The following is a 23,745-nucleotide window of genomic DNA, read 5'->3' on the forward strand; positions in this document are numbered from 1 at the left end:
CATCTCTGTTCACTCTGTGGCTTTTCACCCCTTTTCCATCTTGCACCTCCAGTTTCCTCTCTGGTAGCATCTCACAGGCCCAGATTCAGCTCCCTTTCTTCTCTCTCTCTGTCTGGAAGTTCTGCCTCACCTCTTCCTGTCAAGCTATTGGCCATTTAGCTCTTTATTAAACGAATCAGAAGGCCCCTTGGCAAAGACCAATTTTCACAGTGTACAAAAAGTTTATTCCACAACAATAATGTCCTGGTTAGTTTTTGTTTTTGTCAACTTGATAGAAGCTGGAATTGTCTAAGAGAAGAAACTTCAATTGAGAAAATGCCTCTGTCAGAGTGTCTATAGGACATTTTCTTTTTCCTTTCCCTTTCTTTTCTTCTCTCTCTCTCGTTCTCTCTCTCCTTTGGAGAGGACTGGGTCTCAATAGATAGCCTGGCTGTTCTAGAACTTGCTATGTAGACCAGGCTAACCTCAAACTCACAGAGATCAGCCTGCCTCTGCCTACCCAGTGCTGGTGTTAAAGGTGTGCACCACCAGGCTAGACTTGCAGGGAGGGCAGTTTTTAGATTAATGATTGATGTGGGTGGGCCCAGTCCACTGTGGGTGGTACCATCTCTGAAAGAAGGTCCTGGATGGCATAAGAAAGGGTGAGCAAGCCATGAAGATCAAATCATGAAGCAACATTTCTTCATGGCCTCTGCTTCAATTCCTCCCCTACCTGAGTTACTGCCTTGGCTTCTCTCAATGGGTTCACTCAGGATATTCCTGAGCTGAATAAACCCTTTCTTCTCCACGTTGCTTTTTGTCATAGTGTGCTATCACAGTACTAGAAAGCAGACTAAGACACAGATATTTTCTATTTACCTTTTCAAAATTCCTATTTTCTGACTAAGTTGCATCATTTTCTGAGAATGTACTCTGTGTGATTTGAGTCATTTGAAATTTGTTGGGTCTTGTTCTAGCTCTAGCATCAAAAGCATTCCATGTGCAATAGAGAATGTGTGAGCTGCAGTTGGGGGTGCCTTGTCCTACCTATACCTGTCCAGTTGGTTAAAGTGTGCTCACCCATATGTTCACACCTATTAATTTTGTCCTAATAGTTAGGGATAGAGATAACGTCTACTGTAGACTTTTCTGTATCTTCTTGCAATTCCATCTTCTTTCTCTTGCTATGCTTTGAGGCTATCTGTATAAATATACAAAAACTTCAAATTATTATACCTTTTGGTTAATTGGGTATATTATCATTATGGTTTGGCTTTTTTAAAAAATCATTTACTTTTATTTTATGTGTATTGGTGTTTTGCCATGGGTGTCGTGAGCTGCCATGTGAGTGCTGGGAATTGAACCTGGGTCCTCTAGAAGAGCAGCCAGTGCTCTTAACTGCTGAGCCATCTCTCCAGCATTCTAATCTGTTATTTTTAAGTTTATTTTTCCCAATTATTTAGAGGCTACTTTCTTAGTTTCTTTACTCAAACCCACATAGGTAAGACTGTATATATTTAATACAATGCTGTTCCTGTACAAATGGGATAATTAACTTTTCTATACCAATTATGGATGTTAATTTCTGCACAATGCCAACCCAACATGTTAAAGCCTTTTCCAAAGCTGACAGTAAAGGTTTCCAAAAATTGAAATTATACATACCACACACACTTGTGTGTATGTGTATTTACATAGTACATATATAAGTAGAATGTTACACATCAATAGCAGCCACAGGTTTTTGCTTTTTTAAATTGTGATTTCGTGTTTATGGTGTGTGTGTGGTGGGGAAGAGCACATTGCGGCACTTATGGAGATTAGAGGACATTTAAAAAAAAAACCATTTCTTATAGTTTATTTAACTTTTATTTTATGTGCATTGGTATGAAGGTGTCAGATCCCCTGGAAATGGATCTTCAGACAGTTGTGAGCTGCCACATGGGTGCTGGGAATTGAACCCGGGTCCTCTGGAAGAGTAGGCAGTGTTCTTAACCACTGAGCCATCTCTCCAGCCCCAAGAACATGTTTTTTAAGTGTTTTTTTTTTCCTTCCATGTTTACATGGATCCTGGGAAAAACTCAAGTTGTCAGGGTTGTATGGTCTGGCGGCAAGCACCTTTAACCAGTGAGCCATCTTGTACTTCTTTCTCTAGACAAGGTTTCTTGCTGTGTAGTCCTGGCTGTCCTGGAACCCATTCTGTAGACCAGGCTGGCCTTAGACTCAAAGGTATCTGCCTGCCTCAGTCTCCCAAGTGCTGGGATGAAAGGTGTGTGCCACCAACAACCAGTCCTCCCCCTCCCTCTCTCTCTATCTCTCTCTCTCTCTGACAGGGTCTCACTAGGTAGCTCCTGCTGACCTGGAACACACTATGGAAACCAGGCTGTCCTGGAATCTACAAAGCTTCTCCTGCTTCTCCCTCTTGAGTGCTGGGATTAAAGGTGTGCTCTACCAAGTCTGGCTCCATTGTTTCTTCATAGACTTCCTGTCCCCACCTTCTGAGGACAGAATTACACATAGGCTACCGTGCCCACTGGGCGTTATCTGCGTTTCTGGTGACCCTATCCTTCATGCTTGCTTTAACTGATGAGCCATCTACTCAGTCCCTATTCGCAGAATTATTCTTGAAACAACTTTAGGGCTATAATGAGGCCTATCTTCCTCTGCAGGTGTAAACAAATGACCTATTACGTTAGGTGAAAATGCCTTCTTAAAAAAAAAGCAGGGAACAAATTATGGCTTCTGTGTAGGAACACTGCACTGCCAAATAAGGCAGAGAGACAGCAGCAACTCCCCACAGCTGCTACAGGAACATGGGAATGGCATGTTCAGAAGCGAGTGGAGAATCTAAGGTATTGGACACAAAGGTGAGAGCCAGGTAGACTCTTAGAACAGAGGTCAAAGAGCTGGGAGTGAAGCTACAGGTCGTACTGAGAGGAGTGAGGCAGGGTGACTGAGTTCCAGGCTAGCCTGACTTCCATAGTGAGAGCTTGTCTCGAACAAACAAAACCAAAAAGAGGGCTGGCAAGATGGCCCAGTTGGTAGAGGTGCCTGTTGTCAAGCTTCTTGACCTGATATTGCTCCCGAGGATCCCTCTGGTAGGACAGAACTGACTCCCACAAGACGGCTCAGTGGGTAAGAGTATTTGCTGTACGAACATGGCGGTCCGAGTTCACATCACCAGCAGGCACAGATAAAAAGCCGGGAATAGGGTGTGTGTCTATAACTCTGGTGTTGGAGAGCAGAGACATGCAGGTTCTGGAAGCTTCCTGCCAGGCAGTCTAATGGAAACATCTATGATGTTCTTCTTTGCCTTACCATGTGTACGTAGAGATGTGCCCATGCACACATATGGTACACTCCAACCAGTCAAAGGAACGGACTGAACTGAACTGCAGTCAGGTGAGCCTGGTGGCAGATATGTGTAATCTCACCACTTGGGAGGAGGCAGAGGTAGGAAGAACAGGAGCTGAGGTTATTGCTGGCTAGATAGCAAGTTTCTGGCCTGCCTGTGTAAATTAGAGCCAGCTCCCAAAAGAGGAAGACAGGAAGTAGAAGAAGAAAAAAGAGAGGAAGAAGAAGAAGACGAGGAGGAGCAAAAGGAAGACACTGAGTTGTAAGAACACTGGGTGTGACGTGTCTGTGCGAGATACCAAGATGTTGTAGGCCAAGATCTCCCACTGGGGGAAATCATGAGAGTGTTGTAAAGAGACTCAGGAATTCCTTTCGGGTGTAAAGATTTGAATCCCAGAAAGAGATGCCTAGACAATGTAATTGAAGAGAGGCCTAAAGACTGACTTGGCATTCAAACTAATCAGGTGTGGCCGTGGGTGATGGAGGAGAGAGAAGACATGGAAGGAAGAGGGATGCGAGGAGGGAATCGGTGCTGCTGGTGTCAACTAGCTCAGAAACAGAAGAGAACCAAGAGGAGCCCCACAACACGGTTCCCATTGGGTCCCTAACTGAATAGGATCGGAGCAATCTGAAGAGGTGGTCGGTCAGTCCACTTCAGACATCAGCACCCCCTCTCCTTATCGCCTTGTGCTGATAACAGCAAGTCATTAATTCCCCGAATATTCACTAAGTATCTATATCATGGCCCCACTCGCAAGATAGTACAACACAGATGTGAGTGGGTCAGATGATAATAAAACAAATTGATAAGACAATTCCCAAGGACATTCGTAGGATAGAGGGAACTGTTCCATTTAAGGGCATCACAAAGGTCCTCTTGGAGGCGTGATGCCAACAGAGGCTTGAAGGATGACAAGACGATCACTGGCAGATTGAGGGAAACAGTTTTCTCAGGGGAGGAAAGCCTGGGGTGATGCAGGGGAGAGGGAGAGCACCCTGGCCTCATCATGGAGGAAGGAAAGACTGTGCAAGGGCATTGAGCTGGCCTGGCATTGAGGTGGCAGGCCGTGGCTGGGAACCTAGGCTCCTTTCAAGTGTGATGCAGAAGACTTAAGGGGGAGTCACATGATTTGCATCTCATAAATTCATCCAGATGGACATCAGGACATAAGAGGCAGGCTGAGAGCACGAGAATTAGGCGGGTCCTCTTGGCCCAGGTAACAGGTGGCATCTTGGACAGGAACCTGTCATAGAAGCAGTGACATAAACAAAGTCTGTCTTTGGGCCAAAGCTTTTCTTTCTTTTTTTTTTTAATATTTATTTATTTATTATGTATACAATATTCTGTCTGTGTGTATCACCAGGGCACCAGACCTCACTACAGATGGTTGTGAGCCACCATGTGGTTGCTGGGAATTGAACTCAGGACCTTTGGAAGGGCAGGCAATGCTTTTAACCACTGAGCCATCCCTCCAGCCCTGGGCCAAAGCTTTTCTAAAGCAAAGAAAGACTACCTACCAAAGAGGCAGTCTGGCAGGAGCAGCTCTTGCTCTTCGGTTGATTACTTACTTACAAGGAAGCTCAGATCGCCCACTTAAAGTTGCCAATCATTATATTACTGCATCCTAGTGGCTAAAGAAATGCAGGAACTGGAGGAGGAGGAGCAACTCTGGAAACAGGACTTGGGAGCCTTCATTAGCAGGGGATACCTTTGACCGCCCTAGAGAGGTATCCAGAGCTCTGGGCTCCAGTTCCCAACACCATTGGAGATTCGTAGAAGCTCTGAAAAGCGGTGACTCAGGGGAGGTTCCTCCCAAGACCGCCTCTTCCTAGTCCGCTGGGAATGACTCACCTGCTCCCTCCCTCAAGAGTGACCCCGGGGCCAATCCCTTAATGAGTCCACACCTCACCCACTCTCCAGGCTGGGACAATAGACTGGTGGAGCTTTAGGCTCCCTAGGGGCAGAGGTTGTCAGCAACCACCCAGGTGGCTCCAGACACCTCTGGTGGATCCAGAGCTGACTAAAAAAGGCAGACCCAGGACCCTCCCCTTGCATCGAAAAGAGGGTGTGCACGAGCCGATGCCCGCGCTTACATTTTTTTCGATTTTGCAGAGCCATTTAGCAGCATTTTGTTCGCATGCTTTGGTGTGTTGGGGAATAGCACTCCCCCACCCCCACCCCGGGGATTAAACTCTCCCGAAAGCTAAGCACAGGATCTACCCGAAAAGTCTTGGAGGATTTTCTTCTGGACACCAAATCTTGTTCGGGGTAGGCAGGAGTCCTCAAACTCAGCAATACTTACACTGGAGGTTTTGGGAAGAGAACGTAAAGGGTGGGGGTGGGGAGTTAATCAACAAACCTCTATTTCTGGCAGGACTAGGGCAGCAAGAAGCTGGTACTTCAGAGCGCAAGGGGGGTGGTCACCTGAGCTAGGTGTCGCTCGCCCGAAGCAAATGGGAGGGGCGGAGAGCACGCGCGGCTTGTCTAGCGGCGAGAAAGCCGCTGCCCGCGGGATGCTCGCTGAGGTCCGCAGCCGGCGCACGGTCGCCTCCTACTTCCTGCGCCCTAGTCGCCTCCGAGCCACTCTGGACATCCCCCTCCTCTCTCAGCCCCGAGCCAGCGTGGCGCCCGCCTTCTACCTTGTCCGGCCGCCTGGGGTCGCCGCCCTTGAGGGAGCAGGACAGTTGGTACGCGGTAGGCACTGCCCCCACCTTCCCTGGGGCCCTCCTCCCGGCCCAGGAGCGCATCCACACCCCACCCGGAGTCTGCCCGGAGTTACCTGCTCGGGGAAGTCACAGTCCGCAGTTTGGATTCTAACCCAAGGACGGACGGAGCCGGAGCCCAAAGCCACATTCCTAGGGGAGGGGTCCTCTGACCTAGAGGGTCGCGGATCACATTACCCGGCGAGGGGAGACGGCGCGAGGCTGAGTAAACCCGGGGTAAAAGCTGCATTTAGCTTAACCTTCTCAAGCCCCAATTTCGCTTTTCCTGACGTTCACAGAGTTCCTGGAATCCGGGGGCCTCAGGGTGGCTTCCCAGGATACAGGCACTGTCCCCGCGCGCGGGTGCGACGTGCGTGGCGGATGCCCCGGGGCGGGAAGCGCGAGCGTTAGCAAGGACCCGGAGCTGAGGGTCCGCTCGCAGGCGTGCTCAGCTCATGCTTGCGTCCTTGCATCCCTGCATGCATCCATGCATCTGCCAGCGGCTCGCTCGTCACCCGCGTCCAGGACACCCCATGTTGATTGAATGCAGAAGTGGGGTATCTGCATGCCCGGGCAGGATCGCGGCGGGGCAGACAGCAGTTCGCGTAAGGGATAGGGGAGACTCGGGCAGGGAGATAAGAGAGCACCCCAAAGGCACAGTTGGAAATCCGGGGCGGGGGGGGGATGTTCCCCGCGGAGTCCCGCAGGCGCTGAAGGGGGCCGGGCGGGCCTCTGGGGCCAACTTTCCGGAGGGAGGTGCGGACGGAGGGGGCGGCGCCGGCGGCAGGAGGCGGGAGTCGGGGGCCGAGGGGGGGGGGAGTCACTTTAAAGGCTCTTTCTTACCCATAATGCTTTGTGGGGACGTTGACAAGTGGATCCAAGATGGCGTAGAAAGTAATGACAGGTAAGTCCTGACTTCCCCGTTCTCCGCTGCCCGGGTCGCTTCAGGAGCCTCCAGAGCCATCCGGGGAGAGGCCCGGACTCTCCTCGGGTGCTCCGGGTCCCGGGCAGCGCGGCCCCGAGGACAGCGGGGGGTCCCGACGGCCGGCAGCAGGGCCTGGGGAGCGGGGCTCTCTCTGAGGCGAGGCCCGGACGCTAGAGCTGTTTACTGCTTCTTCCCCTCCTCAGTCTCCTCTCCCTTCCGCTGGGGGGCTGAGGCGCCAGCCGCGCAGGCTGTGGCCCGGGGGTCCTTGCACACGCCCGAGGTTCGGGGCGACCCGGGAGCCCGCGCGAGGGTGCTCGGGCACGGGCCGCCCCGGAGTCCCCGCACGCCCAGCGCCCCCCGGGGTCGCGGCTTAGGGTGGGGAGCGGGCGGCCTCCCACGCCGCGCGCGCAGTGCAGCCCTCCGGGTAAGCCCTTCCACTTGGGGTGGGGCGGTGACCCCCCGGGAAGGGGACACCACGAAAAGTGGGTCAGGGGGGCGCCCCAGAGCCCAAGATTTACTGTGGGCCCCCTCCCCACCCCACTCCTGGGACGTGCGTGGCCCGTAAGCACATCTACAAAAACAAAACCACTATCTCTTCCTGGAGAAAGTGGCCTCCAAGGTCTGTCTCTTTCTCTCTGTGTCTCTCTGTCTCTGTCTGCCTCTTTTTCCAAGGGCTGGACACAGCCTTAACCGGGAACTTTGATTTTTCTTCCCCAAACGATTTGAGTCGTCTGCCCCCTGGCCTTTGCTGAGGGTCCTTTCAGACAGGGCTGGAAGCCAGAGTCTTCAGATTCCTTTTGGGTTGGGAACCTTGTAAGTTTTTGTTGAACTCCGAAATTGGCATTCTTTTTCTCATGGCGAACTTACACTTTTCAGGCAAGCCATTAATATAATCAAAAGTGTAACTCCAGAGATAGTGAATTCCAGGTGCGGGGTGGTGGTGGGGGGGGGGAAGGAGGGAGACGTTATCTGGCCTAATTTGTTCTTGATTTTGTCCTCTCTCCACCATATGAATAGCTCCCCCCCCCCTTTACTCTTCCTCTCTTTTTAATTTTTGAAAGCAAGACTGATCAGGGCTGAAAAGATGACTTTATTGAGATTTAAGAACACTTGTAATCTGTTACTGAAAGGAAATATTTTCAGATTTATGTAAAAGAAACAGATTTTCCCCCCCACAAATCTTTACACTGAACTGTTTTTGTAACTTTTTCCACTTGAACTCTCCATTGTTCTTTTACTTCTGGGCGATGTAATGCTTGCTACCGATAATGGCTCCAACTGGTATTGTATAGATATTCTGCTTTTCTGTTTGCCACAGGAATGGGATGAAGTAATTCATCACTAATGAACTACCGTGCGGAGGGGGGGGTGTGTGCAAGGTGAGACTGACTTTAAAAACTCTGCCCTGTTTTCCCTCTATCGTAAGCAATGCAAGGGTAAGGCTTACACTACTTTCCAGGGCTAGAGGTAGCAAAGTTGTACCATCCTTTTGAGTGGCTCCAACTTATTCACACATAGTGGAGCTATGTCTAGAGCCAAATGTTATTTGTGGCTATCCTTGATCAGTGTCTTCTCCAGGAGTAATTATAGATTGCCTCTTCAAATTTCCTTGTGTCACTTTAATCGGATGGTCTGGATTTTATCTGTTTTGATGTCCAGTACACTCCACTTTCAGTATAAGCAATTGGATAGATAAGTTCACACACCCACCGTGCGTGGGACTTTTGCGAAGTTCATTTCCATTGGCAATTCTTTTCGGCAAACACATCACTTATGCTGTTATTTAGTTTTTTTGTTTTGTGGTGCTGGTATGTATGAACTTGTGGGTTCACACATATTAGATAAATGCAGAATGACCCAACTACATCCCCAGCCTCTTCTCTTTTCTGACCACTGAGTAACAAATGCCTGACAACACTTGGAAACAGAAATGATAATACTACGTTCTGGGTTGCTTGCTGGGGATATGACTACTCTGTCATCATTTCTGGTCCTATATGGTGTGTCAATTCAAATTTTTGTTTCATTTATCCCATGTAATACTTTGGAATTTTTGGGGGGTGGGGCAGGTTTTTACTACTGAAGGTTTGGCTGACCTAGAACTTGCTAAGTAGGCAAGGCTGGCCTTGAACTCTCAAGTGCTGGTACACTACCATGCGTGGCTTAGTGCCTTGGATTTAAAGGACATTATATATGTGGGTGAACAGTTTGTCCTGTGTGCTAGGGAGAGAGAATCTTGTTTTTTATAGTTTTCAACCAGTTTCCCAACTTACGATACCTTCCTCTGGTGGTTTTAGAACAGCATTTCTCAACCGGTGGGTCATGGTCCCTTTGGGGGTTGCATATCAGATAGCCTCCATGTCAGATATTTATATTACGATTCCCAACAGTAGCAAAATTATAGGTATGAAGTAGCAACAAAATAATTTTCTTTTTTAATTTTTGAGACAGGGTTTCTCTTGCAGCCCTGGCTGTCCTGGAACTCTGTAGACCAGGCTGGCCTGGAACTCACAGAGATCCTCCTGTCTCTGCCTCCCAAGTGCTGGGATTAAAGGTGTGCACCAGTACCACCTGGTTGACCACTTTGTTTTGTTGTTGCTGGTGTATGTGTGTGGTTTTATTATTTTGGCCATAGTGATGATTGTAAGAAGTGGTATTTTTGTTGTTTTGGTTTTTCTTGAGACAGCATCTCACTATGTAGCTTTGGTTGGCCTGGAGCTCTATTTAGACCAGACTGCAGAGATCCACCTACCTTTGTCTCCTAAATTCTGGGACTAAAGACATACTATTATAACACTGGGCCTTTGCCAATATCGCCTCTTTTTTTTTTTTTTTTTTTTTTGAAACAGGGTTTCTCTTGTACCCTGGGTCTCCTGAAACTCATTCTGTAGACCAGGCTGGCCTTGAACTGAGAGATTTGCCTGCCACTGCCTGCTAAATTCTGAGATTAAAGGCCTATTTGCCATCGATGCTCAGCTTTTGGGGGGGCATGAAATAATCTTACAGTCACCAAAAGTGAGGAACTGTATTAAAGGATCGCCACATTAGGAAGGTTGAGAACCATTGCTTTAGAAAAATCTGTAAGTATGGTCAAGTGATTTATTGCAGATTTGTTTATCCTCCCCCCCTTAGCATATTTGGGCATCAAGATTTTGAAATCCTCACAAACTTTTCATATCTAGTACATCTTTTTTTTTTTTGGTTTTTTTCGAGACAGGGTTTCTCTGTGGTTTTTTGGAGCCTGTCCTGGAACTAGCTCTTGTAGACCAGGCTGGTCTCGAACTCACAGAGATCCGCCTGCCTCTGCCTCCCGAGTGCTGGGATTAAAGGCTTGCGCCACCACTGCCCGGCTTCTAGTACATCTTTTTAAGAATAAAATGTGGGGAGCCGTGGGCCTGGAGAGGTGGCTCAGCGGTTAAGAGTATTGCCTGCTCTTCCAAAGGTCCTGAGTTCAATTCCCGGCAACCACATGGTGGCTGACAACCATCTGTAATGAGGTCTGGTGCCCTCTTTTGACCTGCAGGCATACACACAGATAGAATATGGTATACATAACAAATAAATACGTGGGCCTGGAGAGGTGGCTCAGCGGTTAAGAGTATTGCCTGCTCTTCCAAAGGTCCTGAGTTCAATTCCCGGCAACCACATGGTGGCTGACAACCATCTGTAATGAGGTCTGGTGCCCTCTTCTGACCTGAAGGCATACATGTAGACATAATATTGTAAATATAATAAATAAATTAAAAAAAAAAAAGAATAAGCCGTGGGCCTGGAGAGGTGGCTCAGCGGTTAAGAGTATTGCCTGCTCTTCCAAAGGTCCTGAGTTCAATTCCCAGCACACATGGTGGCTCACAACCATCTGTAATGAGGTCTGGTGCCCTCTTTTGACCTGCAGGCATACACACAGATAGAATATGGTATACATAACAAATAAATAAATAGGGCTGGAGAGATGGCTCAGAGGTTAAGAGCACTAGCTGCTCTTCCAGAGGTCCTGAGTTCAATTCCCAGCAACCACATGGTGGCACACAACCATCTGTAATGAGATCTGGTGCCTCTTTTGGTGTATATATGTTAACAGAAAATTGTATGCATAATAAATAAATCTTTAAAAAACCAAGTAAATAGATAAAGATTAAAAAGGAAAAGAATAAGCTGTGTTTCCAACCCCTCAAGATTGAGGCATATAGTCAACACTTTGCCTTTAAAATGCAGCAAAGGGAGTGGGGACCTTGGGAAGAGGTGGACAGAGACCGCGGTTCTTTGAGCACACAGCACTCCACTGGTGTTGACTCTGCAGTGCTTCTTTTATTTTAGCTTTTGAGAGAGCAAATACAGAGTTTTACGTTTATTTTCATTGTGTGGGTGGAGGCATAGTCTTGTTTTAGATCTGCCAGTTTTAACTCTTTCTCTTGTCTTGTTTGAAATATATAGGTAATTTTGTGGCCAAGAGCCAAATATTTGCTTTTACTCCCAGAAATGTTCTCACTTGTGGTTTAAAATTGAGTATTTAGGCTCGGTAATCCTGTGGAACTACTGTTCCTTAGCTTGAATTGTGTTGAGGCATTTTTCATAGTTTCTAACATGCAGACAAGTGTTATTCTCTTTGAAGTTAGTGGTTGACCATCAAGCAACTTGTCACACAGTTTTTTGTTTGCTTTTTGTATTTCGAGACAGGGTTTCTTTGCATAGCTCTGGCTGTCCTGGAGCTTGTTCTGTAGACCAGACTGGCCTTGAACTCACAGAGATTCACCTGCCTCTGCCTCCCAAGTGCTGGCACTAAAGGCATGTGTTTACTACACAAAGTATTCTTTTTTTTAAAAATATTTATTTACTTATTCATTATGGATACAATATTCTGTCTGTGTGTATGTCTGCAGGCCAGAAGAGGGCACCAGAACTCATTACAGATGGTTGTAAGCCACCATATGGTTGCTGGGAATTGAACTCAGGACCTTTGGAAGAGCAGGCAGTGCTCTTAACCGCTGAGCCATCTCTCCAGCCCTACACAAAGTATTCTAAAATGGTAAATACCACAGTGTCAAAGGTTACAGTGGAGTAGAAGTCTGTGTGTTTGAACTCTGAAGATACGGCTTCTTTGCTTTTGGCTTGTAAGCTAGAGCACTATTTTTGGAGGAGCCGGTTAATATAATCTGGTTCCTCTCTTTTAGCTGGGGAAATTGCCTTTTGTCATTGTTTTTTTGTTTGTTTGTTTTTGTCTTTGTTTTTCAGGACAGGGTTTTTCTGTAGCTTTGGTGCCTGTTCTGGAACTTACTATTGTACATCAGGCTGTCCTGGAATTCACAGAGATCTGCCTGCTTCTGCCTCCTGAGTGCTGGGATTCAAGGCATGCATCTCCACCATCCAGCACATTTTGCCATTGTTAAAAAGAAATTTCATCATATAACTTAAATGAATCCAGTCATTGTTTTTAAAGTCTGTATAGCTATATGGACTGTACACATTTCAGTGACTAGGAGAAAAATGCTAAAAACCATTTCTGCTTCTGGAGGGCCTTGTGAAACTTAAAAATGTGCAGTGTAGTTGGGTGGTAGTGCACATCTTTAATCCCAGCACTCGGGAGGCAGAGGAAGGTGGATTTCTGTGAGTTTGAGGTCAGCCTGGTCTACACAGTGAGTTTCAGGATAGCCAGGGCTGTTACACAGAGAAACCTGTCCCGAAAAACAAAAACAAAAACAAAACAAAACAGACAAACAAAAACAAAAAAGGAAAAATCTGTAGTATATGCTCTGGAAAGATGGTTCAGTCATTCAAAGCACTTGTTGCTCCTGCTGAGAACCTGGGTTCAGTTCCCAGTATCTACGTGTCCACTTACATCTGTTCCAGGGGATGACCTCTGGGCACCAGGCATGTATGTGGTGCATAGACAAATGTACAGGCAAAACACTCATACACACTAAATAGAAAAAGTCTAGAAAGGAACAAAAAATTGTAATGTTTTCACAAAAAGCTGAGTGTAGTGCAGAGGGACCCTCAGGGAAGTCAGCTAACTCTTAGAAACACACCTGTGTCTAAGAGGTAGCCTGACAGTACCACTGAATGCAAATCAGCCTGTAATTGTCTGTCACTCACTACTTCAGATCCAAATGCAGGCCCAGTGCAAGCAATAAGGTTCTTAGGGTTGTTTATTTTCATGAACTTAGGTAAACATACTTGCAAATGTAATTGGATTGCTAAGTAGTGTTTTGAAATGTTTTCTACAAGTGAAGTGTAACATGGAGAGAGTGTCACACCGGCTTGCCTGTCTCTTCATGGCACTGGTGTGTCAGGGTTACCTCTGTAGCATGAGTGAGCAATGGCACAAAACCCTTCTCTGCCACTTCAGGGGTGGCTGACATAACCCTTGAAAATCCTGAATCAGATAGTCATTATTCCTCTTTTTAACTTATCACTGACAAATCATGAAGACCAGTTGCATATGTTACACATGTAAATACTTATATATCTGTCAAGTGTTTGTTACACTTTCAGTCATCTGAAAGAATTTGAAAGTTTCCAATTTAACTCAAAAGTCTCATCAACTCTGTATACTTATAATCAGTCTGGGTTCGTTTTCTAAGAACAGGGAGTCTGGTGAAACTGGAATTTGTCTAGCTTTTGAATAAAAAGTAGCGTTTCATATATATGTATACATATATATGAATGTATATACATACATATCTAAAAGTTTTAGGGTTCGTGTATACATGTGCTTGTCCAAAGGAGAACTTTGGAGTTGGCTCTCTCCTTCCAACTTCACATGGCTCTATAGATTGAACTCACGTGTCAGTCTTGTGCAGCGAGTGCCTTTACCCACTACTGAGCCATCTCTCCTGTACGCATCACATTTTTGGACTGATCCACTCTGAAGTGTGAATGATTGTGAGTTTTATTTCTATGCCACATTTTCAGTTTTCTTATCACGTCTGAATTTGCTTTTTCACTTTCCTTTGTGGAAATATACCTTATGCTAGAAAATTTCTTGTAAACACAGCCTGTCAGGTATATTTATAAATAATATAGTTGGAAAAATTGCACAGAAATCATGCATGCATATGGTAAGTTAAATTGAGCAACACTTGAGTATATAAAACAAAGACTAAGAGTGGTGCTGGAGAGATGGCTCAGTGGGTAAGAATAGTTAAGTACCCAGCACCCACATGGGTAGCTCACAACTGCCTGTAACTTCAGCTCTTCTGGTTTCTGTGGTACTTGCACACATGAGGCATTTACACAGACAGAAATACTATTCACCCCCCCATATTAATAAGAAAAGGATTAACTGGGTGATGGTGGCACATGCCTTTAGTCCCAGTATTAGGGCGGCAGAGTAGGCAGATCTTTGTGAGTTTGAGACCAGTTTGATCTACAGAATGAGTTCCAGGGCTGTTACACAGAGAAACCCTGTCTCAAAAAACCAAAAACAAAAAAAGAAAAAGATTAAAAACCAAACCTCCCTCCTCCAAGCTCCTGTTTTCACTCAGTCTCCCTCTTCTTCTGCATGGCCTTGGTAAATAGCTGGTTGTCATTTAGGTTTTGGAAGACCCCTCTGATCCTATAGTGTATTGGCAACAGTAGAAGTAGAGAGAGAAATCCAGAATGCATGGCTGTTGAACTAGACACAGGATGTCTATTCTGCTCTGCTGTGACGTTAAACATTAGTGACAATCTACTGTCAAACTATTAAATGTTTAGACAATTAGTATTGAGGTCAGGCTGGGTAAGTTTTTATTTTGCTGATCATCTATCTGTCTGTCTGTCTTATCTATCCATCCATCCATTCATCTATTTATTGTGTTTTGAGACAAGGTCTCTTGACATTGCCCTGGCTGTCCTAGAACTCACTCTAGACCAGAGTGGCCTTTCACTCAGAGCGATCCTGCCTCTGCCTCCTGAGTACTGGGAGTAAAGGCATATATATGCCACTATGCCCTACTACCATTGTTAGATTTTTAAAAAATTTTTCTTTCTTTCACATACTTTGATGTTTTGCCTACATGTATGTCTGAATGAGGACGTCAGATTCCCTGGAACTGAGTTACAGAGCACTGTGATCTGTCTTGTGGGTGCTGGGAATTGAACCCAAGTTCTCTGGAAGAGCAGCCAGTGCTCTTAGCCTCGAGCCATCTCTCCAGCCCCCATTGTTGGAGTCTATGATAAGGTCCCCATATGTTTACTATGGATTTTTTATAACCCGTCGGGCCCATTGTCTAGCATCTTACAAGACAGTTATTTTCATTTTGGGAAGGAGGAATTTAGGCTTGAATGTGAACTGACATAGTAGAAGAACATTGAATGGTGTTGATGGTATTCTTTCTGGAAAACTTTGCTCTTTTTTCTGGTTAGTTTTACTTTCTTGTTTTTTTTCCTTCATTATTTTTATTTTATTTTTTAAAAAGATTTATTTATTTATTATGTATACAGCATTCTGCCTTGATGTATGCCCGCACGCCAGAGGAGGGCGCCAGATCTCAGTACAGATGGTTGTGAGCCACCATGTGGTTGCTGGGAATTGAACTCAGGACCTCTGGAAGAGTAGCCAGTGTTCTTAACCTCTGAGCCATCTCTCCAGCCCCCTTCATTATTTTTGAGATAAGTTTTATGTAGCCCAGGTTGGCTTTGGACTGTGTAGCTGAGCATAAACTTTTTTTAAGAGCATAAACTTAAACATTTTTAAATAAAAATTTTCAGATTTATTTTATGTATATGAATTTTTTTTCTATATGTATGTACTACATGCATGTCTGGTACTCTTGGAGAAGGAAGAGGGCTCTAGATCCCCTGGAACTGGAGTTTCAGATAGTGCGAGCCACCATGTAGGTTCTGAGAACTGAATCCTGATCCTCTGAAAGAACAGCAAGTTCTGAAACATCTTTCCTTTCCCAATTTTGAACTTTTGATCCTCCTGCCTCTACTTCTTGGGTACTGGGATTGTAGGCCTGCGTCACCATGCCAGTTCTGGGTATTGAACTCAGGACTCTATGAATGCTAGACCAGCACTCTACTCCTGTCTTTCTCATTTTCCAGATGAGGGATGTAGCCCTGGAGAAGCTGACTTGCCCGAGGTTGCACAGCTCAGCAGTAGCAGTGGGAAAGCTTTTATGTCTAGAGGCAGTGTCAAGGCCTTTAGTCCATGGCTGGTTCTGCTAGATCTGATTGTGTTACTGGGGACAGAGAGGCCAGATGCTGTGCATAGTAAATACAGATGCTCTGAAATGATATAGTGATTGATAATTTTTTTTTGTGTGTGTATTTCTTGGAGACAGGGTTTTGATATATGGCCGAGGCTGACCTCAAATCCAAGACTCTCCTGCCTTAGTCTTTCCAAGCGTGTGCTACCACACCTGCCAATCTGTGGTATTTAAAGGCTTTTTTTTTCTCTCTTTCAGAAATTATAAAGAGATCTGATGGGCTATTTGGGTGATACCCAGTGCAGTGAACTGCAGGTGAGTATAGATGGCTTAGGAGAGGGTTACAAAGGAGAAAAAACCTCAACCATGCATGAAGAAGGGACAGGGGGACAGGAGAAACTGTCTTTTTACTTTTTGCGGGGGGTATGATAGGGTGTCTCTGTAGCTTTGGACCCTGTCCTGGAACTTGCCTGTAGACCAGGCTGTCCTCAAACTCACAGAGATCTGCCTGCCTCTACCTCCCAAGTGCTAGAATTATAGAAATAAAGGCATGTGCCACCACTGCCTACCACTTATATTAATTATTTTAAGTGTTTTGGCATTTTGCCTACATGTATGTCTATGTGAGGACGTCAGATCTTAGAGTTACAGACAGTTGGAGCTGCCATGTGGATGCTGGGAATTGAACCTGGGTCCTCTGGAAGACCAGTCAGAGCTGTTAATCTCTGAACTACCTCTCCAGCCCCCATGACTTTTTTTTTTTTAAATCTGTTAATCTTTTTAATGTATGAGTGAGTGTTCTCTCTGCATGTTTGCCTGCACACCAGAAGAGGTTATCAGATTCCATTACAGATGGTTGTGAGCTGCCATGTGGTTGCTGGGACTTGAACTCAGGTCCTCCCGAAGAGCAACCAGTGCTCCTAAGTGCTAAGCCATCTCTCTTGTCCCTCATTGTGACATTTTTATACCTATGTGTCACTGTACCTTGGTGATGTTTGGAGATTACATCTTGACAAGTCTGGCCAGAAAAGATGCTGTGGGGCAGGGTGGAATGAACAGCCAGGCAAAGCAGGCAGCCTGGGGCTGTAGGACCTGAATTGGCTGCTTCTGCACAGACTAGACAAAGATAGCTCAAGGCACTTCCTGCTGCCCTGTCCGACTAGTGCTCAGAGATCAAGGGCAGTGGGAGGGAGGTTCTTCCTGCACTTTGGTTTTGAGTTAGGAAGGCACTGAGGCTCAGTTTGTCTCCTGTGATGGGGGTTCCTGTCAGCATCTATGTCAGCATTAAGTGCTAGTCACCTTGTTTTCTGAAGACTAAAGTCCGAGCTGCTTTCCTCAATATCTACTCTTTACGTTGTGTCATGGATGACTGATTGTATAAAATACATGTCTGTTATGTTCATAATCAGTTTTGAGGACTGAGATACTGAGGCTATTCCAGTAGAAACAAAAGGTGGGACTTTGTTCCTAAGGATTATATTGCCTTTATTTAACGCTATCTACCTCTCAGATTATTTACATTTTGCTGAAATGCCTACTAACTAAAGAGAGTTAGCCAATATTCTTGGTCCATTCTCTTGGTCTTTGATGTTATAATAGAAAAGGTGAGAGCCAGGTGTGCTTGGTATATATCTTAAATCTCAGTAATCAGGAGGCTGAGGCAGAAGGGTGGGGAATTTAAGGTTAGCTTCAACTGCATAGCAAGTTCTAGGCCAGCAAAGACACTCTCTCTCTATCTATCTATCTATCTATCTATCTATCTATCTATCTATCTATCTATCTATCTATCTATCTCTTAACACACTTTCTTAGTGTTGAAATTGTTCAGTGTTTGGGTTTATTACCCAGAAACAGTAGCTTTTCTTTTTAGTATTGCATTTCAAAATGTTCATACTTTAGTTATGATTTGTAATAATTTGATGCTTTAAAAACTTTTTTTCTTAAAAAAAAAACTTTTATCATGTTATAAACTTCATAGTTTTAAGTGAGCATGGTGATGCATGCCTTTAAACCCAGCATTCAGAGGTGAGGATGGTGGGGGGCAATAGCAGGGGAATCTAGCCTGGTCTTCCTGGATCCCCGTTTCGTTCCTGGTTTTTCTTTTTTTAAAAAGATTTATTTATTTATTTATTTATTTATTTATTTATTTATTTATTTATTTATTGTGTATATAGCATTCTGCCTACATGCATGCCTGCAGGCCAGAAGAGGGCACCAGATCTCTCATTACAGATGGTTGTAAGCCACCATGTGGTTGCTGGGAATTGAACTCAGGACCTTTAGACAAGCAGGCGATGCTCTTAACCACTGAGCCATCTCTCCAGCCCCCTGGTTTTTCTTTTGCAATGCTAGGGATTGAACACAAGCCTTGTGCATGCCAGTCAAGAACTTTCCTGTAACTATAACCCGAGTTCCTGGAAGACTTAGTGTTCTTCCGTACGTCATTAGCACCAAGATTTCTTATTTTGGTTCTGGGATGGGCCCTCGGGCTGTGAGCACACAAGATGCATTAGCTGTCACTGGCTCTAAACTTATTTTCCATTTATTTTCAGTACTAGCCTTTTGTTAGGCATCCTCCTCTCCAGGAAGCCATGCTATCTTGCCATTTGAACTCTGGTTGGTAATATTTATAAGAATTTGCTGGCTACTTTTTATCATTTGTTATAGCTTGAGTTTTTAGTCACTTTTACTGTGTGTGAATGCACATTTCTTTTCTTTTTGACTAATTTTTGTAATATAGTCTAGGCTGACTTCAAACCTGGACTCTTGCTGTCTGTGCCTCTCCTGAGAATTAGTATTAGCAGAGTGTGCGAGCACACCTGGATCTTCTGTCTGTTTAACTTACACTTCCTGGCCCCTGGTTCTTTGATATGTCCTTGAACCTGCCTGTCTTTTCACTGTAACAGCCCATTGCTGAGTCAGCATGATGTTCTTGTGACTCCGAGAGATATGAACACACCAAACCTGTGTATTTTTGAAGTTTACACGTGATCATGGTTCCCTAGTCATTACAGTAACTTGTGATTGTTCTTCTTTGTCTCTTGAGTATGTGTGCATTTTGAGCCATTCATCTCTTGTAGGTATGTGGAGAGGGTTGGAAGTCTATTTGAGGTAAATTATTGGTCCTTGGTAAACTAAGATGGAGACAGGCAAAGAGGGCCATGTTTGTATCTCAGTACTTGGGAAGACTGGAGAATTACTAGCTAAGGTGCTGGACGACATGTGGAATCCCAAGCCACCTTGAGCTATAGTGAGACTTTGTTTCTAAGATCTAATAAAGGGAGCTGCAGAGATAGCTCAGCAGTTAAGAGCACTGGCTACTCCTCTAGAGGACCCAAGTTCAATCCCCAGCACCTACATTGCAGCTCACAACTGTCTGTAATTCAAGTTCCAGGGGATCTGACATCCTTATACAGACATACAGGCAAAACACAAATGCATATAAAATAAAAGTAAATAAATTATTAAAATATTTTTTAACAAATCTAATAGACCAACCCAACACTAGAAAAGCTGAGGCAGGAGGATTGACCGTTTCAAAACAACAAAAAAAAAAAGAAGACAAGAAAACTGAGGTGGAGATCCTACTGCCTCTGCCTCCTGAGTGCTGGGATTAAAGGTGTGCGCCACCACTGCCCGGGTACAGTGCATGCTCTTAACTGATGAACCATCTTCCCAGCCCCTGGAATTTTCTCTTTTCTTTCCTTTTCTTTTCTTTTCTTTTCTTTTCTTTTCTTTTCTTTTCTTTATCTCTCTCCTCTCCTCTCCCCTCCCCTCCCATCCCCTCCCCTCTCCTCTCCTTCCCTCCTATCCCCCCTTCTTCCCTCCCCTCCTCCCTCCCCTCTCCTCTCTTTTCATTTTTCTTCTCTCATAAATACACCCTGACTACCTGACTATAACCTCCCCTCCCTTCTCTCCTCCCAGCCTTCCTCCCACCTCCCCTCTCCCCTAGGTCCACCATTCCTCTGTTCCTCTTCAGAAAAGAGCAGGCTTCCCAGGGATATCAACAGCATAACAAGATGCAGTAAGACTAGACATAAACCCTCATAGGTGGAAATGGGTCCTAAGAGCAGGCATAAGAGTCAGAGGAACACTCACTCCCATGTTTAGGAATCTCACAGAAACCCCAAGCTGACCACAGCATACATGCAGAGGACCTAGTGCCAGCCCTTGCAGGCTCCGTGTTTGATGCTTTAGTGTCTGTAATCCCCTATGAGCTCTGCTTAGTCGATTCTGTTGGCCTTGTTCACCTGGTGTCCTCGACCCCTCTAACTCCTACAGTCCCTCCTATCCATCTCCTGAGGGGTTCCCCAAACTCCACCCAGTGTTTGGCTGTGGGGCTCTGCTTCTTTCCCATGAGCTGCTGAATGAAGCTCCCTGATGATGATTGGGCTAGGCATTGATCTGCTTTAAGTTATCATATGTAATATTTTGATGCTTTAAAAACTAATTAGATGCTGATGAACATTTCATGTTATAAATTTCATAATTTTAAGATGAGAATTGTGGTGCATGCCTTTAATCCCGGCACTTGGATGCAAACGAAGACAGAAAGTTATGAGACAGCAATGGCTGGCTAGACAGAAAAAACAAACCAAGGGCAGGGTGAGAAATTACAATTTTAATTCACACATGGAAACTGGCCTCAGACACATTTTGTGGCCTCAGATGACCTTGAATTTCTCTCCTGCTTTCACCTCCTGATGTGTAGCTACCACACTGTGGGAACTGAACCCAGGGCTTTGTGCATGATAGACCAGCATCCTACCAACTGAACTGCATTATGTATGTCTCTCTTTTTGCATTAGTTATTTATGTTGCTGGCTGGTTTTCAGTTAGCCATTTTTAAAAAAGATATGTGTATGCATGTATGAGTGTTCTGTCTGCGTGTACACCTACACTCCCGAAGAGGGCATCAGATCCCATTCTAGATGGTTGTGAGCTACCATGTGATTGCTGGGAATTAAACTCAGGACCTCTGGAATACACGCACACACACACACACACGCACACACATACACACACACACACACACACCCCTTCTGACTATATCTGTAACATAAATTTTGGAGTATGATATTATGTTGAAGGATATTTATGTTAATGAATGTTTTTATGAATTTTGATGTGTGTTGTTTTACTCTAGCACCAAGGATGTCATGCCAATTTGTACTGCTAGCAAATAGAGATTTTCCTCTTGGACTGTAAGTTGGATAGAAGTTCATGTTTTTGTAAACATTTTCTTCTGATTTAGTAGTATAAAATGACTCTTGTATCTCATTGACCTTTAATGTTGTATTTAACTGTTTGAGTCATCTTTGTCCTTTTCTTTTGCATTATTATGCGATCAAAATTAATGTGGGCTTTGCATGGTAAGGGAAGTATAACCAGCTAATGGATAATTGTTAGGAAGATGGCCAGACAGAGCTCATTGAAAAAGCTTGTAATGAAGATATAGTCTGAGTGGTAAGTGATATTGGGGATTGTGGCCGAAGGGGGATAGTCGGTGATTCCCAGATTCACCTTAGTAAGTGCTTAATGGACATTTCCACAGCAGCGTTGTGTCAGCTGAGTATTTCAGATATCACAAAGGCATGTGAAGGCGTAAGTCACGAACAAGGCCACACCAGTTTGGAGTTATGATTAATAGGGTGTTATTTATTTAAAGGGGAAAACTTACAGATCACCGTCCCAGACAACAGCCATCTGCACAACCAGGAAGGGAGTCTAGTCTCCGGCGGAGCAGGAAGTGAAGAGAGCGAGCAGAGGAAATAGCCGCTTTTTTAAAGGGAGAGGCCACGCCCCAGTGGGCTGGTATCACAGCAGCTATTGGTTGGAGGGGTGGAAGGACCTCCCGCAACAGGCATGTATGTGCTGGGGTGAAGGAGGAATCTGCTTGAGGCTTAATCAGTTAGGGCTTCTGTCTTCTGATGTCCCTTGTGGCTGAGGATACCATTATGGTAGGACATCCCTACCTCATTCATGGCATGTCTGTGCCTCAGCATGCGCTTTGGGAAACTATTCTGAGAATTGGAAGCAAAATTGTAGTTCCTGTTGGAGAGTTGACTGTCTTGTAAAGGGAATGCAGATGACAGGAACTGAAAGACCAAATGAGGTCTTCTGATGAAGTGCATAGGGACTTGGTGGGGGAATGGGACATTCCAGCCTGAAGGGTGGCATGTAAGTCACAAGATGAAGAACAGTTGGAAGAAGAGTGTAGAAGGAAACCTGGGGCAGAGCGGGAACTGCATGTCCTGATTACATGTGTCCTGGGGTAGTAGTGGCATGGAGTGGAAGGTGGTGCTGCCATGATTAGGATGGTGTGAGTAGGTGGCTTGGTAGGAAACAGAGTAAGGCACAAGAGGCTGGTTGGATCATGGCAGTTAAGTGAAGGGTGATGAAGGCTTGAATTAAGTTGGCAGTTTTGGAAAGCAGTAGTAGATTTAAGAAGTATTTTGGAGATGGAGCGAGGTGGTGACTGGGAGGTGTGGGGAGGGTATGCAGGTACAGGGATCCTAAGTATAAATCAGGTGAGGTTGTGGTTATGGTTGGGGGCCTGAGGTAAACATGGGGATAGATTCCTAGTGGTGTAGCACGAATAATAAAAACTAGAGACAGATAATTGGGGTTCAGCCTGAACATCAGAAAAGCAAAGCAGCTAACTACTAGAGAGACTTTTTACTTCTTCCAAATCTTCAGACCGAAGGGGTGAGATCCTGTCTCCAAGAATTCTCACACCCCACACTCCAGTGAGCTCCTTATATTCTTCCCCCTTATATTCTTCTCTCTGCCCAGCTACTCCTGCCTCCACCTCCCAAGTCCTGGGATTAAAGGCGTGGGATCCCAAGTGCTGGGAGCACCTTTGTGTGAGCTCTGTTTCTCCTTTAGACAGCTTCAGTCTTGTGTAGCCCAGGGTGGCCTTGAACTTAGAGACCTGTCTGCCTCTGTCTCCTGGGTTAAAGGTGTGAGCCACGACTCCTTGGTCTGTGTGGCTGACTAGTGTGACTGCTTTGCACTCTGATCTTCACGCAAGCTTTATTTATTAAAACACAAATAATATACCTCTATACAGTGGAGCGCTTGCTTCTTGTCTCATCCTGGAAACACAGAAGGTCTCCCTGGGATCTGTGCTTGGAGATCTGGCAGTGTAGAGAATGATGAGTTGTTTTTGTTTTTGTTTTTTTGAGACAGGTTTCTCTCTATAACAGCTCTGGCTGTCTTGGAACTCACTTTGTAGACCAGGCTGGCCTCACACTCAGAGATCTGCCTGCCTCTGCCTCCCTAGTGTTAGAATTAAAGGCTTGTGTTACTACCACCCGGGTGAGAATGATGAGTTATTAATTTTAGGCATTTCTATTATGGAAACTTGTGGATGCAGAAATGTGGGAAGAGGAGTATTTGGCTGCTCAGCTCTTCCCCTTCAGTGTTGTCTCTTATCTCTTTTTTTTTTTAGAAGATGACTTTTTTTTAATATTTTATTTATTTATTATGCATACAATATTCTGTCTGTGTGTATGTATGTCTGCAGGCCAGAAGAGGGCACCAGACCTCATTACAGATGGTTGTGAGCCACCATGTGGTTGCCGGGAATTGAACTCAGAACCTTTGGAAGAGCAGGCAATGCTCTTAACCACTGAGCCATCTCTCCAGCCC

General features: G+C 45.2%; 1 protein-coding gene and 1 long non-coding RNA gene across 2 annotated transcripts in view; one reads left to right on the forward strand and one right to left on the reverse strand.

Annotated features, from left to right (window-relative positions):
• Positions 1 to 1,192: 1,192 nt before the first annotated feature.
• On the reverse strand, positions 1,193 to 6,273 carry LOC126514942 (uncharacterized). Its single transcript, XR_007595716.1, has 3 exons — positions 6,114 to 6,273; positions 5,694 to 6,000; positions 1,193 to 4,577 (listed from the first exon to the last, which is right to left on the reverse strand). It is a non-coding gene; the product is annotated as an uncharacterized lncRNA (long non-coding RNA).
• Positions 6,274 to 6,872: 599 nt separating this feature from the next.
• Helz (helicase with zinc finger) overlaps positions 6,873 to 23,745 on the forward strand; it is a 142,115-nt gene continuing 125,242 nt past the window's right edge. The window contains exons 1-2 of the mRNA XM_050164283.1: positions 6,873 to 6,940; positions 16,351 to 16,407. The gene's annotated coding sequence lies outside the window, so the exon portion shown is untranslated. The remainder of the gene's footprint in view (positions 6,941 to 16,350; positions 16,408 to 23,745) is intronic.

This window comes from Alexandromys fortis, unplaced genomic scaffold (assembly GCF_014885135.2).
Source record: "Alexandromys fortis isolate MF-2015 unplaced genomic scaffold, M_Fortis_MF-2015_v1.1 scaffold_156, whole genome shotgun sequence".
In the NCBI taxonomy this organism is placed as follows: Eukaryota; Metazoa; Chordata; class Mammalia; order Rodentia; family Cricetidae; genus Alexandromys; species Alexandromys fortis.